Source organism: Mytilus californianus, unplaced genomic scaffold (genome assembly GCF_021869535.1).
Source record: "Mytilus californianus isolate M0D057914Y unplaced genomic scaffold, xbMytCali1.0.p SCAF_1, whole genome shotgun sequence".
In the NCBI taxonomy this organism is placed as follows: Eukaryota; Metazoa; Mollusca; class Bivalvia; order Mytilida; family Mytilidae; genus Mytilus; species Mytilus californianus.
Window position 1 is genome coordinate 43,050,352 of NW_026262581.1, and position 12,534 is coordinate 43,062,885.

At 34.5% G+C, this 12,534-nt stretch overlaps 1 protein-coding gene and 1 long non-coding RNA gene across 2 annotated transcripts in view; both read right to left on the reverse strand.

Moving 5' to 3' along the window:
* LOC127720910 (uncharacterized) overlaps positions 1–12,534 on the reverse strand; it is a 435,560-nt gene that overhangs the window by 48,640 nt on the left and 374,386 nt on the right. The window lies entirely within an intron of this gene.
* On the reverse strand, positions 3,598–7,980 carry LOC127703490 (uncharacterized). The gene is made up of 3 exons (XR_007982992.1): positions 7,913–7,980; positions 4,447–4,543; positions 3,598–3,737 (listed from the first exon to the last, which is right to left on the reverse strand). It is a non-coding gene; the product is annotated as an uncharacterized LOC127703490 (long non-coding RNA).

The window sequence follows — 12,534 nt, forward strand, 5'->3', positions numbered from 1 at the left end:
TAAATATGTCAAAACCTGCAGTTAAAATAGGTGGCCTCGACAAGGACGTATAACTAACATACGTCCTTGGCCTCGATGATGTAAAGCAACGCAGAAAAGAGGTACGGCCAATTTCCCCTGAAATTTTTTCACAGAAGGGCCAATTTCAAAAAGTGCTGAAAGAATAAAATTTACGATAAAAACAAGAAATAAAAATGTTTTTTTAGTCAATATCTCGATTTTTATGTATTATGTAATGTCTGGAAAATAGTTTATTTAACCTCCAAAAAAGGATGAAAGTCAAATATGCGGAATTTACCGCGTTTTTAGGGTTGGAAAAACAGGGAATCCCCCTAGAAGGACATTTCAAACCAAAACAAAGTTATGTTTTTTGTTGTTGTTGTAATTTATACAACTTTCCCCCTCAAAAATGAAATTTAAAACTGTAAATAATGGATTGTTTTTAAGATGGGGTTCAAATCTCACGCTAATTTTTCTCATTTTTTATGTTGAAATATTAAAATGTTATGTTTCTATCACATTTTTTCGGATGTTTGTTTAATTCAAAGAGTCACACTGAAGTAGGTGCTTGTACATAACCAATAACACGAGAATTGATTATATAGCAATGAAGCCCAAATGTTGTTTGTGTTATACACATAACGAAAAAAGGCCATATCAGAAAATTTCAAAACAACAAAAATGTTTTTTCTAAATCTTGAACAAGAACGTTTTAGAAAATGGTATGATATGAAACAAATGCAGACAGTAATTTTATCGCCAATCAACCAACTGTGTAGATACTAGTACTGGCTTTGTAACATTGTACCATCGTCCCTACACCGGAACCTAAGTCATCAGAAAATGAAACAACACCACAGAAAAAATCAATTACACTACCAATCGTGACTCTAGGTAAAACATCAAGAAAGTGTTGAATCTGTATCACAACATAGGGTCGATCCATTTGGTACAATGCCATGCAGAAAAGACCAGATTACATGTGTTTGTTACGCAAGCCGTTCTAGTACCAACTGGTGTAAGCTGTTGTCCGGTTCATACAGACGGTAAACCTTAAAAGCCAGAACAGTGTATTGATATAGATACATCCAGATTGAGGAAAACAACATCCCATTTAAATGCGTCCGATATTTTTTGGCTTCTTGGCATTAAAACAGAGACCGATCTTCAATCAGATTAGCTGATTTTTATCAGATAATTGGATTATTAAATATTTCTTGTATTTATATTTAACCCCCTTTTTTAGGCGCCACTTAGGGGCATTCAGTTTTTCGGTCTGTGTGTCCGTTCGTTTGTTTGTCCGTCCGTCCGTCCGTCCCTTCGTTCGTCCGTCTGCCCCGTTTCGGGTTAAAGTTTTTGGTCAAGGTAGTTTTTGATGAAGTAGAGGTCCAACCAACTTGAAACTTAGTACACATGATCCCTATGATATGATCTTTCTCATTTTAATGCTAAATTACAGTTTTTACCCCAATTCCACGGTTCACTGAACATAGAAAATGATAGTACGAGTGGGGCATCCGTGTTCTATGGACACATTCTTATTTAATATTTTGTTAGTTTTAAGTTAAACGAAGCTGTGAAATACATGTACGCTACAAATCACCTACCAACATTAGACCGCTAACTGAACTGCACCATGTTTTTTTTAATACAAATCTAATTTTGAATATCTATTAGTTGATAATTCATATTTTAATGCTCCTCAGGGGCACTAACAAACAAAATCAATATTGGTTTTGATAAGCAAAATAATCAATAGTCTTGACCCCCCCAGTCTTGGCCTTGATTATTGTAGGAATACCTAATCAAGGTATGAAAATAGATGATGTGACGTGTGTTCATATACTATAATTAGCATCTATCGGGCTATTTAAAAACATGATTTATCTAGCTAACCAAATGAAAAAAACTCACGGGAAAATGGCCCTACCTCTTTCCGTTAATATGTTAACATGTTGAACTTCGACCCCGGGTTCAACCGGGGTTAATAAACCAATTCACAAATAGAGATCTCCTTGCGCTCAAATGTAATTCTTAGTGAAGTATACTGGCAACTTCTTTTACAGAACTATATACACATTTTATCATTAATATATTTTCATGCTTCTGCATATTTACTTTTTTTTACGCTGAACTTTAGTTAAATTTAATTCAATACAAATTTTATTACGTCAAGCAATCGGAGTAAGAATATTGTTCGCGCCAAAATAACCTGCATCCCCGCCTGCATCAGTATTATATCGTAATCTTTCTGACATTTCATTTAAATAGCGTTTAATAATATAGAGTAATTTTGGTAAGTAAGTATTACTAATTAATGTTAAGGTTCTCATGAGGTGGTTTTCTAGACCTTCTTGACGATCAGTTTTTTCCCATTTATCAATTATCCCCGATGACAGAAATCATATTTGTAAACAAACGGGCTCCCCATGTAACACGTGTCGGAATTATCCATACAAAGTGCAATCAATCTAACTTATATTTCACTATTTTATGATATTTATCCCAGCAGGCACAACAACGTTGATTCAACATTGAATAAACGTCAGATTTCAACGTTGAATCAATGTTGAAAAGTAGTGTTGGATTGAAAATTGATATGACGTTGAAAACATAACGTTGATTCAACGTCAGCTTTCAACGTTGAAAATAGGTTGAATTTTGGTCTAAATTTGGTCAGTGTTTGTTGAAAAAAAGTCGATTGCTGGTTGAATTGTGGTTAGTGTATGTTGAAATCAGGTCGAATGTTGGTTGAACTGTAGTAAGTGTACGTTGAAATCAGGTCGAATGCTGGTTGAACTGTGGTCAGTGTATGTTGAAATCAGGTCGAAAGCTGGTTGAACTGTGGTCAATGTATGCTGAAAACATGTCGAATGTTGGTTGAACTGTGGTCAGTGTAGGTTGAAATCAGGTCGAAAGCTGGTTGAACTGTGGTCAGTGTATGTTGAAAATAGGTAGGATTTGGGTCCAGGTAGACTGTTTTAGGGTTAATTTAAGTTGAAACTAGAAATGTGGTCAATGTTGAGAATAGGATGTTGAACATTGGTTAAATTGAGGTTTGATAACAGCTGAAATCATTACCCCTTATTATATCGATCAATACCATTTTATTTGTAATAAAACTATCGCAAAACTATATGTACTAAGTGGGAGTAGTCATGCGTCGGTGGTTGATGTACATGTAGTCTGTTGCAGAATTCAATATTTATGTCATTGAAATTTCTGCCTGTTTGAATATTTCTCTTTTTAAATTTCTCTACATGTTATGATCAAGTGGAAAATAAGTCATTCTCTTTGTTTCGGTAATACTGGTAAGGAGACCACTCATTTCTGAATCTGATGTTTATTATTCAAGACTTGACAAGAAGAACAGGCACAACTTATTAACCATGTTAACCTTACCAGGCATAGATAATCTTAAACTTTATTGTAATGTCAGTTGGATTACATTTTTGTAACTTTATTTTTCTTTATAGACAGGATCTTGTTGTGCTTATAACTATTCTGTTTATACACAAAATATGTTTGTGACATAAAACAGTAATTATATTACAAGTTGCTCACATATGCATCTTACAATTTTAAACAAACACAAACTGAACAATTAATTTTATTTAAAAGTTTAGTCCTTCTGCTAGACACATTCCCAGATATAACAGGGGCATATTTTAGTTATCTTGCACAGTAGTTCCATATTGTGGTCTCTGTTGCACATTAGACACTTGTAACTACAGCATCTGCAACAGAAAAAAACATATTGTACTATCTTTATCATAACTTCGTAAATATCATTATGCAGCTCTAATAAAGAATACTACTGTTATATGTGAACAAACTAGATATCATTGAGATGGGAGCCATCTCTGTGGGCCCCGATGTGAATAATGTGCATTACATTTTTTTTATCTTTACCATAGGACATGGGGTTGTCAACTGAAACCAAAGTTTTTGACCTTGAACTTTGGCCTAGGAAGTTGTACAGAAATTATGACACACCCTCTGGTGTTGGTTTATATACATGTCAAGTATAAACTTTGAAATCATAACGGTTCTCAAGATATAGAGCGGACACGATCTTTATCATAGGACATGGGGTTGTCAACTGGAACCAAAGTTTTTGACCTTGACCTTTGACATAGGAAGCTGTACATACATTATGACACACCCTCTGGTGTTTGTTAATATACATGTCAAGTATAAACTTTGAAATCATAACGGTTCTCTAGATATAGAGAGGACACAATGTGTTACGGACAGACAGACGGACAGACAGACTGATCACTATAGGGCGTTTGCCATTTGGCTGTGCAATGCTATCGTTATTTCTTTAAATATCTATTGAGAGCGACCATGTGTTTTTTTAACTTGAGTTCAGACATGAGAAAGTAAAAATATTTCTAATTTGTAATATGGAAAAACAATGATATATATTATTTCAATACTCACCTCTTATTATTTCAAACTAGCTTGAATCACCGAAGGCATGTTTATTCTTTATACCCGGTAATATGTAATTTCCGACACGGGTTTATTTGTAAGACATCTACAAAAAAAAAATGTTTAAGTGCAGCATTTCTAAATTGTCAACTCCCTCTTTAACTTGAAAATAAAAAGTTTCATATGTGTGAAACGCTTACAAAATTTTGACTTCCAAAACCTTTCATAAATTGATTGTTTGAAAACCTTATGGTTCAATTATTTTTATTGTAGCATGACGTTAAATTTGTCCTCCATAATCCAACAAGATTCTGGAATCAGTAGCGGACCCAGAAATTTTTATAAGAGGGTCCACTGACTGCTTAAGGGGGGCCGCTCCAGTCATGTTTCATTGATTCCTTATATAATCAACCATTTTTTCCCTCAAAAGGGGTGCCCGGCACCGTCCCCAGCTCTGCCTCTGAGAATCAAGGGCTTTAATTATAACTAATTTTAATCCTTAATTATAGTTTGAAGATCTCACAATACGCTAATGGGGTTTCAATTTTATTTATCTTGACCGTCACTTATCTTGAGAATCAATAATGCACCACAAGCAACAAGATCTTGACAGTCACTCATCTTGAGAAACAATAATGCACCACAAGCACCGAGATCTTGACAGTCACTCATCTTGAGAAACAATAATGCACCACAAGCACCGAGATCTTGACAGTCACTCATCTTGAGAAACAATAATGCACCACAAGCACCGAGATCTTGACAGTCACTCATCTTGAGAAACAATAATGCACCACAAGCACCGAGATCTTGACAGTCACTCATCTTGAGAAACAATAATGCACCACAAGCACCGAGATCTTGACAGTCACTCATCTTGAGAAACAATAATGCACCACAAGCACCGAGATCTTGACAGTCACTCATCTTGAGAAACAATAATGCACCACAAGCACCGAGATCTTGACAGTCACTCATCTTGAGAAACAATAATGCACCACAAGCACCGAGATCTTGACAGTCACTCATCTTGAGATACAAAAATGCACCACAAGCACCGAGATCTTGACAGTCACTCATCTTGCGAAACAATAATGCACCACAAGCACCGAGATGTTGACAGTCACTCATCTTGAGATACAATAATGCACCACAAGCACCGAGATCTTGACAGTCACTCATCTTGAGAAACAATAATGCACCACAAGCACCGAGATCTTGACAGTCACTCATCTTGAGAAACAATAATGCACCACAAGCACCGAGATCTTGACAGTCACTCATCTTGAGAAACAATAATGCACCACAAGCACCGAGATCTTGACAGTCACTCATCTTGAGAAACAATAATGCACCACAAGCACCGAGATCTTGACAGTCACTCATCTTGAGATACAAAAATGCACCACAAGCACCGAGATCTTGACAGTCACTCATCTTGCGAAACAATAATGCACCACAAGCACCGAGATCTTGACAGTCACTCATCTTGCGAAACAATAATGCACCACAAGCACCGAGATCTTGACAGTCACTCATCTTGAGAAACAATAATGCACCACAAGCACCAAGATCTTGACAGTCACTAATCTTGAGAAACAATAATGCACCACAAGCACCGAGATCTTGACAGTCACTCATCTTGAGAAACAATAATGCACCACAAGCACCGAGATCTTGACAGTCACTCATCTTGAGAAACAATAATGCACCACAAGCACCAAGATCTTGACAGTCACTCATCTTGAGAAACAATAATGCACCACAAGCACCGAGATCTTGACAGTCACTCATCTTGAGAAACAATAATGCACCACAAGCACCAAGATCTTGACAGTCACTCATCTTGAGAAACAATAATGCACCACAAGCACCGAGATCTTGACAGTCACTCATCTTGAGAAACAATAATGCACCACAAGCACCGAGATCTTGACAGTCACTCATCTTGAGAAACAATAATGCACCACAAGCACCAAGATCTTGACAGTCACTCATCTTGAGAAACAATGATGCACCACAAGCACCGAGATCTTGACAGTCACTCATCTTGAGATACAAAAATGCACCACAAGCACCAAGATCTTGACAGTCACTCATCTTGAGAAACAATAATGCACCACAAGCACCGAGATCTTGACAGTCACTCATCTTGAGAAACAATAATGCACCACAAGCACCGAGATCTTGACAGTCACTCATCTTGAGAAACAATAATGCACCACAAGCACCGAGATCTTGACAGTCACTCATCTTGAGATACAAAAATGCACCACAAGCACCGAGATCTTGACAGTCACTCATCTTGAGAAACAATAATGCACCACAAGCACCGAGATCTTGACAGTCACTCCTCTTAAGATACAAGAATGTCCCTATATATACTTTTTTTTAGTGTTTCGGCAGATATATAAAGCTTTGGATGGTCATCTTAAAAGATGCTTTACTTTAATATAATTCAAAATAAATATTATTCCCGTATAATTAACTATATTAATATATATGTCTTTTTACATCTAAATTCTTCATCAACAGATACTTTCGGCATGGTTGCTAAACGCAAGAAGTAGTTCAACTTTGAACCTGTGTTTACATTTTTCTTCAAACTTCAATAAATTCCAGTCTTTTATGTTACGTCTTATTTAAGTTTAAGTTAACATGCATATGGATTAAGTTTAGATATTGAAACTAAAGGAATATTTTCTATTTCCTTGATTTTTTTGCGCTGTAATAATTCAATACGGTCAACTGAAAGAACATCTATTTCGACGTTATCATATAAACCACTTTGAAATTAGTCAGATCATTGTGTATTTAAAATTTGTTATGGTCACACATGTTTCTTATCTGCCGTACTGCTTCATTAATAAATCCTCGGAATACATGCTGTGAGTGACATCTATTAATTGTGACCAAGAAGAAAAGAATTTGTTTGTTTTAAATGTGTTGCAAGGTCAAGAATGCCATGTGTTGTAAATCTTTTACTTTTCTTTAATTATATCAACATATAAAACATGTAAAAGAACATAATAATAATAAGTATGTTAACTTCAATAATTGATTATCATTATTAGCCAGACGAATAAATTCTTCAATTTCATCCGATGCTCCATGATATATTTTGACTCCACCCTCCCAATATCTGCAATGATAGAATTCTTTGCCATACGCTTTTGTTTTTAATTACCTAATCATTGTTCATAAACACACTCCCCCTTTTTCAAGTCTTTACATAATAAGTTGCCTCACCCAATAAATGTACAAATATATCTTAAGGTCAACATTGATGTTCCCAGAGACCTTAACAATATGTGTGTATCTTATCTGCTGGAATATGACAACTACGTGTATAATTATAAATTATCTCTGATCTGCTTAAATCACTATACTCATATAATTACAGCTACACTATTGTATACATTAAATTATCATATAACTTTTATCAAATCAAACAATAAATGAAAATTATACTTACTTTGCACTGTTGAGAGCAACTGTTAACTTGATGTGGTAATCAAATTGGCGCAAATAAATTCGAAATGTCGACCTCATACGCATGCGCCAATCAGAAAAAGATATCCGTTTCGAGTAATTATAATATTTTATCGCAATTCAAAGATTAATTTATATATGCAACAGTAATAATTGAACTTATTCAAAAACATCAGTAAACCAATATAAATAAAAAGTGATTATTTTAGCTAAAAGGACTATACAAAGTTGGTTCAATCTCATCTTGAATGATACTTTGGTCGACACTTAAAGTCATCAACCTTAACTAAACCTTTTATCAACGTTATATTTTCAACCAATTAAAGCATTGAAAGCATCAACTCAAATTCAATGTTGATTCAACGTTGAAAGTTCAACGTTGATATTTCTAACCACAGATCAACGTTGATTCAACAACGTGATTTAAACGTTGATAGGATTGACGTTGATACAACGTTGATCAACGCTACAACCAAATTTCAACATATTTTCAACGTTGGTTCAACGTTGTGTGCCTGCTGGGATGTGTCTGTTTGTAGGTTTGCAGATCAGTAGTCAAAGTAAAATAGACATAGTGTTATTGTTCCTGTTCTGAGTTGTGATTTTTTTTATATAGAATTAGAAGGTAAGTACATTAGTCATTATTTAACTTAAGTCTGAAAAGATGACCTAACTTTCCCTGTAATTTTTCCTCAATTTTTGAAACACGCATAATTTAAAGAGCATTTGCTTCCCTTAAACACTATTTGACCCCCTCTACGCCCCATTTCCCTCCAAATTTGCTCAAAAATCATACTCATACTCATAGTCCAACGGCTGTTTTGCGATTTTGACATTTTAACTATTATTTTAATATTGAACACATTCAACCATTCAGCTTCCATGTATTTGCATTTTATATGAACGAGGTGTTACATGTAGGTCATTTTTTCCTATAGACCTTATTGCTATTTGTCTGCCATTACTGGACATTACCCAGGTTCCTGTAAAATTTTGACGTCACAATACAAAATATCTGATGCCACAATTGAAAAATGATTGTTGCATTACATCAATAGTTCAAGCAGGACAGATTATCGGTTCAGCTTTCATGTATTTGCATCTTATATGAACGAGGTGTTAGTTTTATAACATTAAACATTTCAGCATCGCCGGAAAATGAAGCTTTGTGGTAAATATCTTCTCATTTAAATTATTTGACATTGGAAACTGGACAAAAATATAGAATCTTATGATATTTCCATCAACCTAGATGTACAGTATATCGAACATCCTTTTCTTTTTAAATCAGTCGGAACGAAACTGTCAGTTTCATTTATTTGTACACACCAATGTTTTTGAACCAGTAATCAGTGGCGGATCCAGAGGGGGGTTCCGGGGGTTGGAACCCCCCATTTTTTTGGACGATCAATGCATTTGAATGGGGACATATGGTTGGAACCCCCCCCCCCCCCTTTTATCCTGGGTTGGGACCCCCCCCCCACTAGAGCTTTTGTGCCAGCTGGAATGATTACACTAGAGATTTTGAGCAGGAATGATTACACTTACTGTACCAATCAATACACATCCAATGGATTATGTGTTAGAATGTCATAAACAGTCTGAGAAATGCATGACCTTGTGCAATATTTTTGTTCTCATTCCTTAAAACCCTGAAATCTGCAATCAATATGTATGTTGTTATATTTGACAGGATATTGAAAGACTTGCTAAACTAGCACTCTGCACATCATCTAAATCGATTTACAACAAACTTTCATCCTGGGATCGCTATTTAGATTCTGAAGTACTTGAAGTAAAGGAGAAAATCTAAAATACCAACTGGTAGGTGACAAGTGGGATAAAATCATCATTCCAACATACATGACTTATCGTACCACACAGAACAAGACAATTTCACTGCATCTTTTCAATGTGATCTCTGTTATTGACAGAATAATTTCAGAAACGTCAAGTTTAAATGAGGAAGTGACTGATATGGCTGCGGTCAACTTTATACCATCCACTGATGAACAGGCATTGTTTGTTGAAGAACTTTCATTTATTGTAGCAACATCAGTAATACAAAACCTGGAGCAAATGCATGTCATTTTTGAACACATCTATATATATCCTACACATTTCAGTCATGAATAAAGTGAATATGCAGGGATCAAAACAAAACAGGTACTGATTTTTTTTGTTTTTTTTTCATTACTTTTACAATTTTGGTAATGTTTTTTTTTAGGTATAAACTCTTTTAATGTAAAAAGATATATGAAGCATATATTTGACTTGCAGCTGTATATGTAGCAAGTACATGTTTGTACTCCTGGAAGGCTTAAACAGAATTGTAACTTTATAAGGACCAGCACAGGCATAGATCCAGGTCTAAAAAAAAGGGCCTCCCGACTATGACTAGCCTGCATAGATATGAAAATATATCGTAAGCTTTTTAAACATGTGATTATATCCAGAAATTAATATTCTACCACAATATAAAAATAAGGAGATGTGGTATGTTTGCCAATGAGACAACTATCCTCCAGAATTTAATTAAAAAGATTTATCATTTAAGCAATTATAGGTCACCGTACAGCTTTCAACAATGAGAAAATCCCATACCAAATAGTCGAGCTATAAAAGGCCCAGACATGAAAAATATGACACTATTCAAATGAGAAAACTAACGGCGTAATTTAAAACAACACAGTATAAGAAAAACAAATATTATGGCAGACCAGACATGAACCAACTAAAATTACGGAACTAAAGGCACATTAAGAATGTGGTGGTGTTGAAAAAATATATTCTGATTATTGGGTACATATTCACACCAGCATTGAATTTTGTGTTGTCGATATGCACCAATCTATTAAATTATTTTTATTTTGTATTTTGAACTTTCAGTACCCACTTGGGTTGTTTGACTGTAACGAGAACAAAACACAACAGGTCATCAGATTATTAAAAGATCTTACACTGAAGTATGTTCCAATGAAAGATGATGAAATTGCAGAAGAGATATTTTTTGGAAGTAAGTCACCATAATTTCAATCCATACATATCATTCTGCACTTTGCATTACTTTTATCCACTCTATGGCATTTGAATCACAAAGGGAACATCTCTCTTTTTATTACCTATTACTTAATATGAATATAAAGTATACCCCTTTTTGGTTCCGCCTTCCATTGGGCCCTCCTTAAAAAGTAGTTGGTTTGTCTGTTTTGACCCTAAATTTAGAAGTGGGCAATGCAGGTAGTTTATGTCTACTTAAAAAATGCAAAAAAGACGCATTTTTAGAGTAAAAATTTGTGAAAGTAGTAAAAATACAAATACAATATCCTGGGTACAGCCAATTACAACATGTATGTACATGTAGGGTCAGTTGAGAAACAGCAACCAACAACTTTTTATGAATGGCTTTGTCTGAGCGGGTAAAACAAGTATTTGGAGACAGGGGGTAGAAAAATTATGCCAAAGTCAAGAGAAAATAAAGGAAAAAGGAAAAACAAATGATGGAAGGGGGACTAGAGATATCATAGCATGAGACAGGAGACACTGGACAGGAGTACGGAGATGAACTCCCATTCCTACCTGTCTAGTCTGAAACAGAAAAGGATAGAGTCTCTTATAATCGCCACAATTTATGTTGATTTGATACACTCCATGTGATATAAAAAAAAATGATTTTTAAACAAATTTACAAATTTAACCCCTTTTCTACCAAATGTAAACAATCATGACCTTTTAACCGGATTTTCGAAGGAAAAATCGGTTATTGATTTGGGGATGTACGGTGGGCCGGGGACGGGCGGCTGCCAAACAGTGTCCGTTCATTTACATGAAAACGCTTAAATGAAATTTTTTCAAATTTTGATATGTTGTTTCCTGTGACTAAATGAAGGTCAAGTTCAGTTTTCACGACTGTAGCTTTTTTCGTTCTTGAATTTTGGACCCTTTTAGAAACCAGAAATTTACTTATTATGTGATTGAGTTATTTCCCTTTGAACAGAAATTAATAAGTTTATGTATAGCTGAGATGTATAGATAGTCTTTCAATGATTTTATCTGTTCAATTGATTAGTCAGGAGTTGTCAAAAATTTCTTTATTACTATTTTTTTTTTAAGTCATGTGTGTTTTGAAGGTAGCTATATAGATGTCACAGTTGTTATGTGTTATTTTATTTTTGTTGTGTGTGTTAATGTTGAATTTTTACTTGATCCTGTCTGGGTGTCCAGATTTGCAAATATCATTTTCAATAGATAATAATCTATTTTTATTAAAGAATATATTTTATTACATTACATTGTGTAGATAAAGTTGTTGACATTGATAGATAAGTTGAAGATAAGATATTAGTTTGTGACAAATGAAAGAAAAAATATTGGGAACTATTAATTGTATTTGATTATAATTTGAAAACATCTTATCTAATTTTAGAGAACATTTTTTTAGTGGTGAAATCATATCTAATTTTAGATTTGCAATACTGGTTCATGGAAACAAGTTTGAGTTATTTCCCTTTGAACAGAAATTGTTTAAATTAATAAGTATTTCATCAAAAATTTAATTTTTGGGGTTCTTTGATATAAAGCTGATTCTATAACAATGTACTTAGA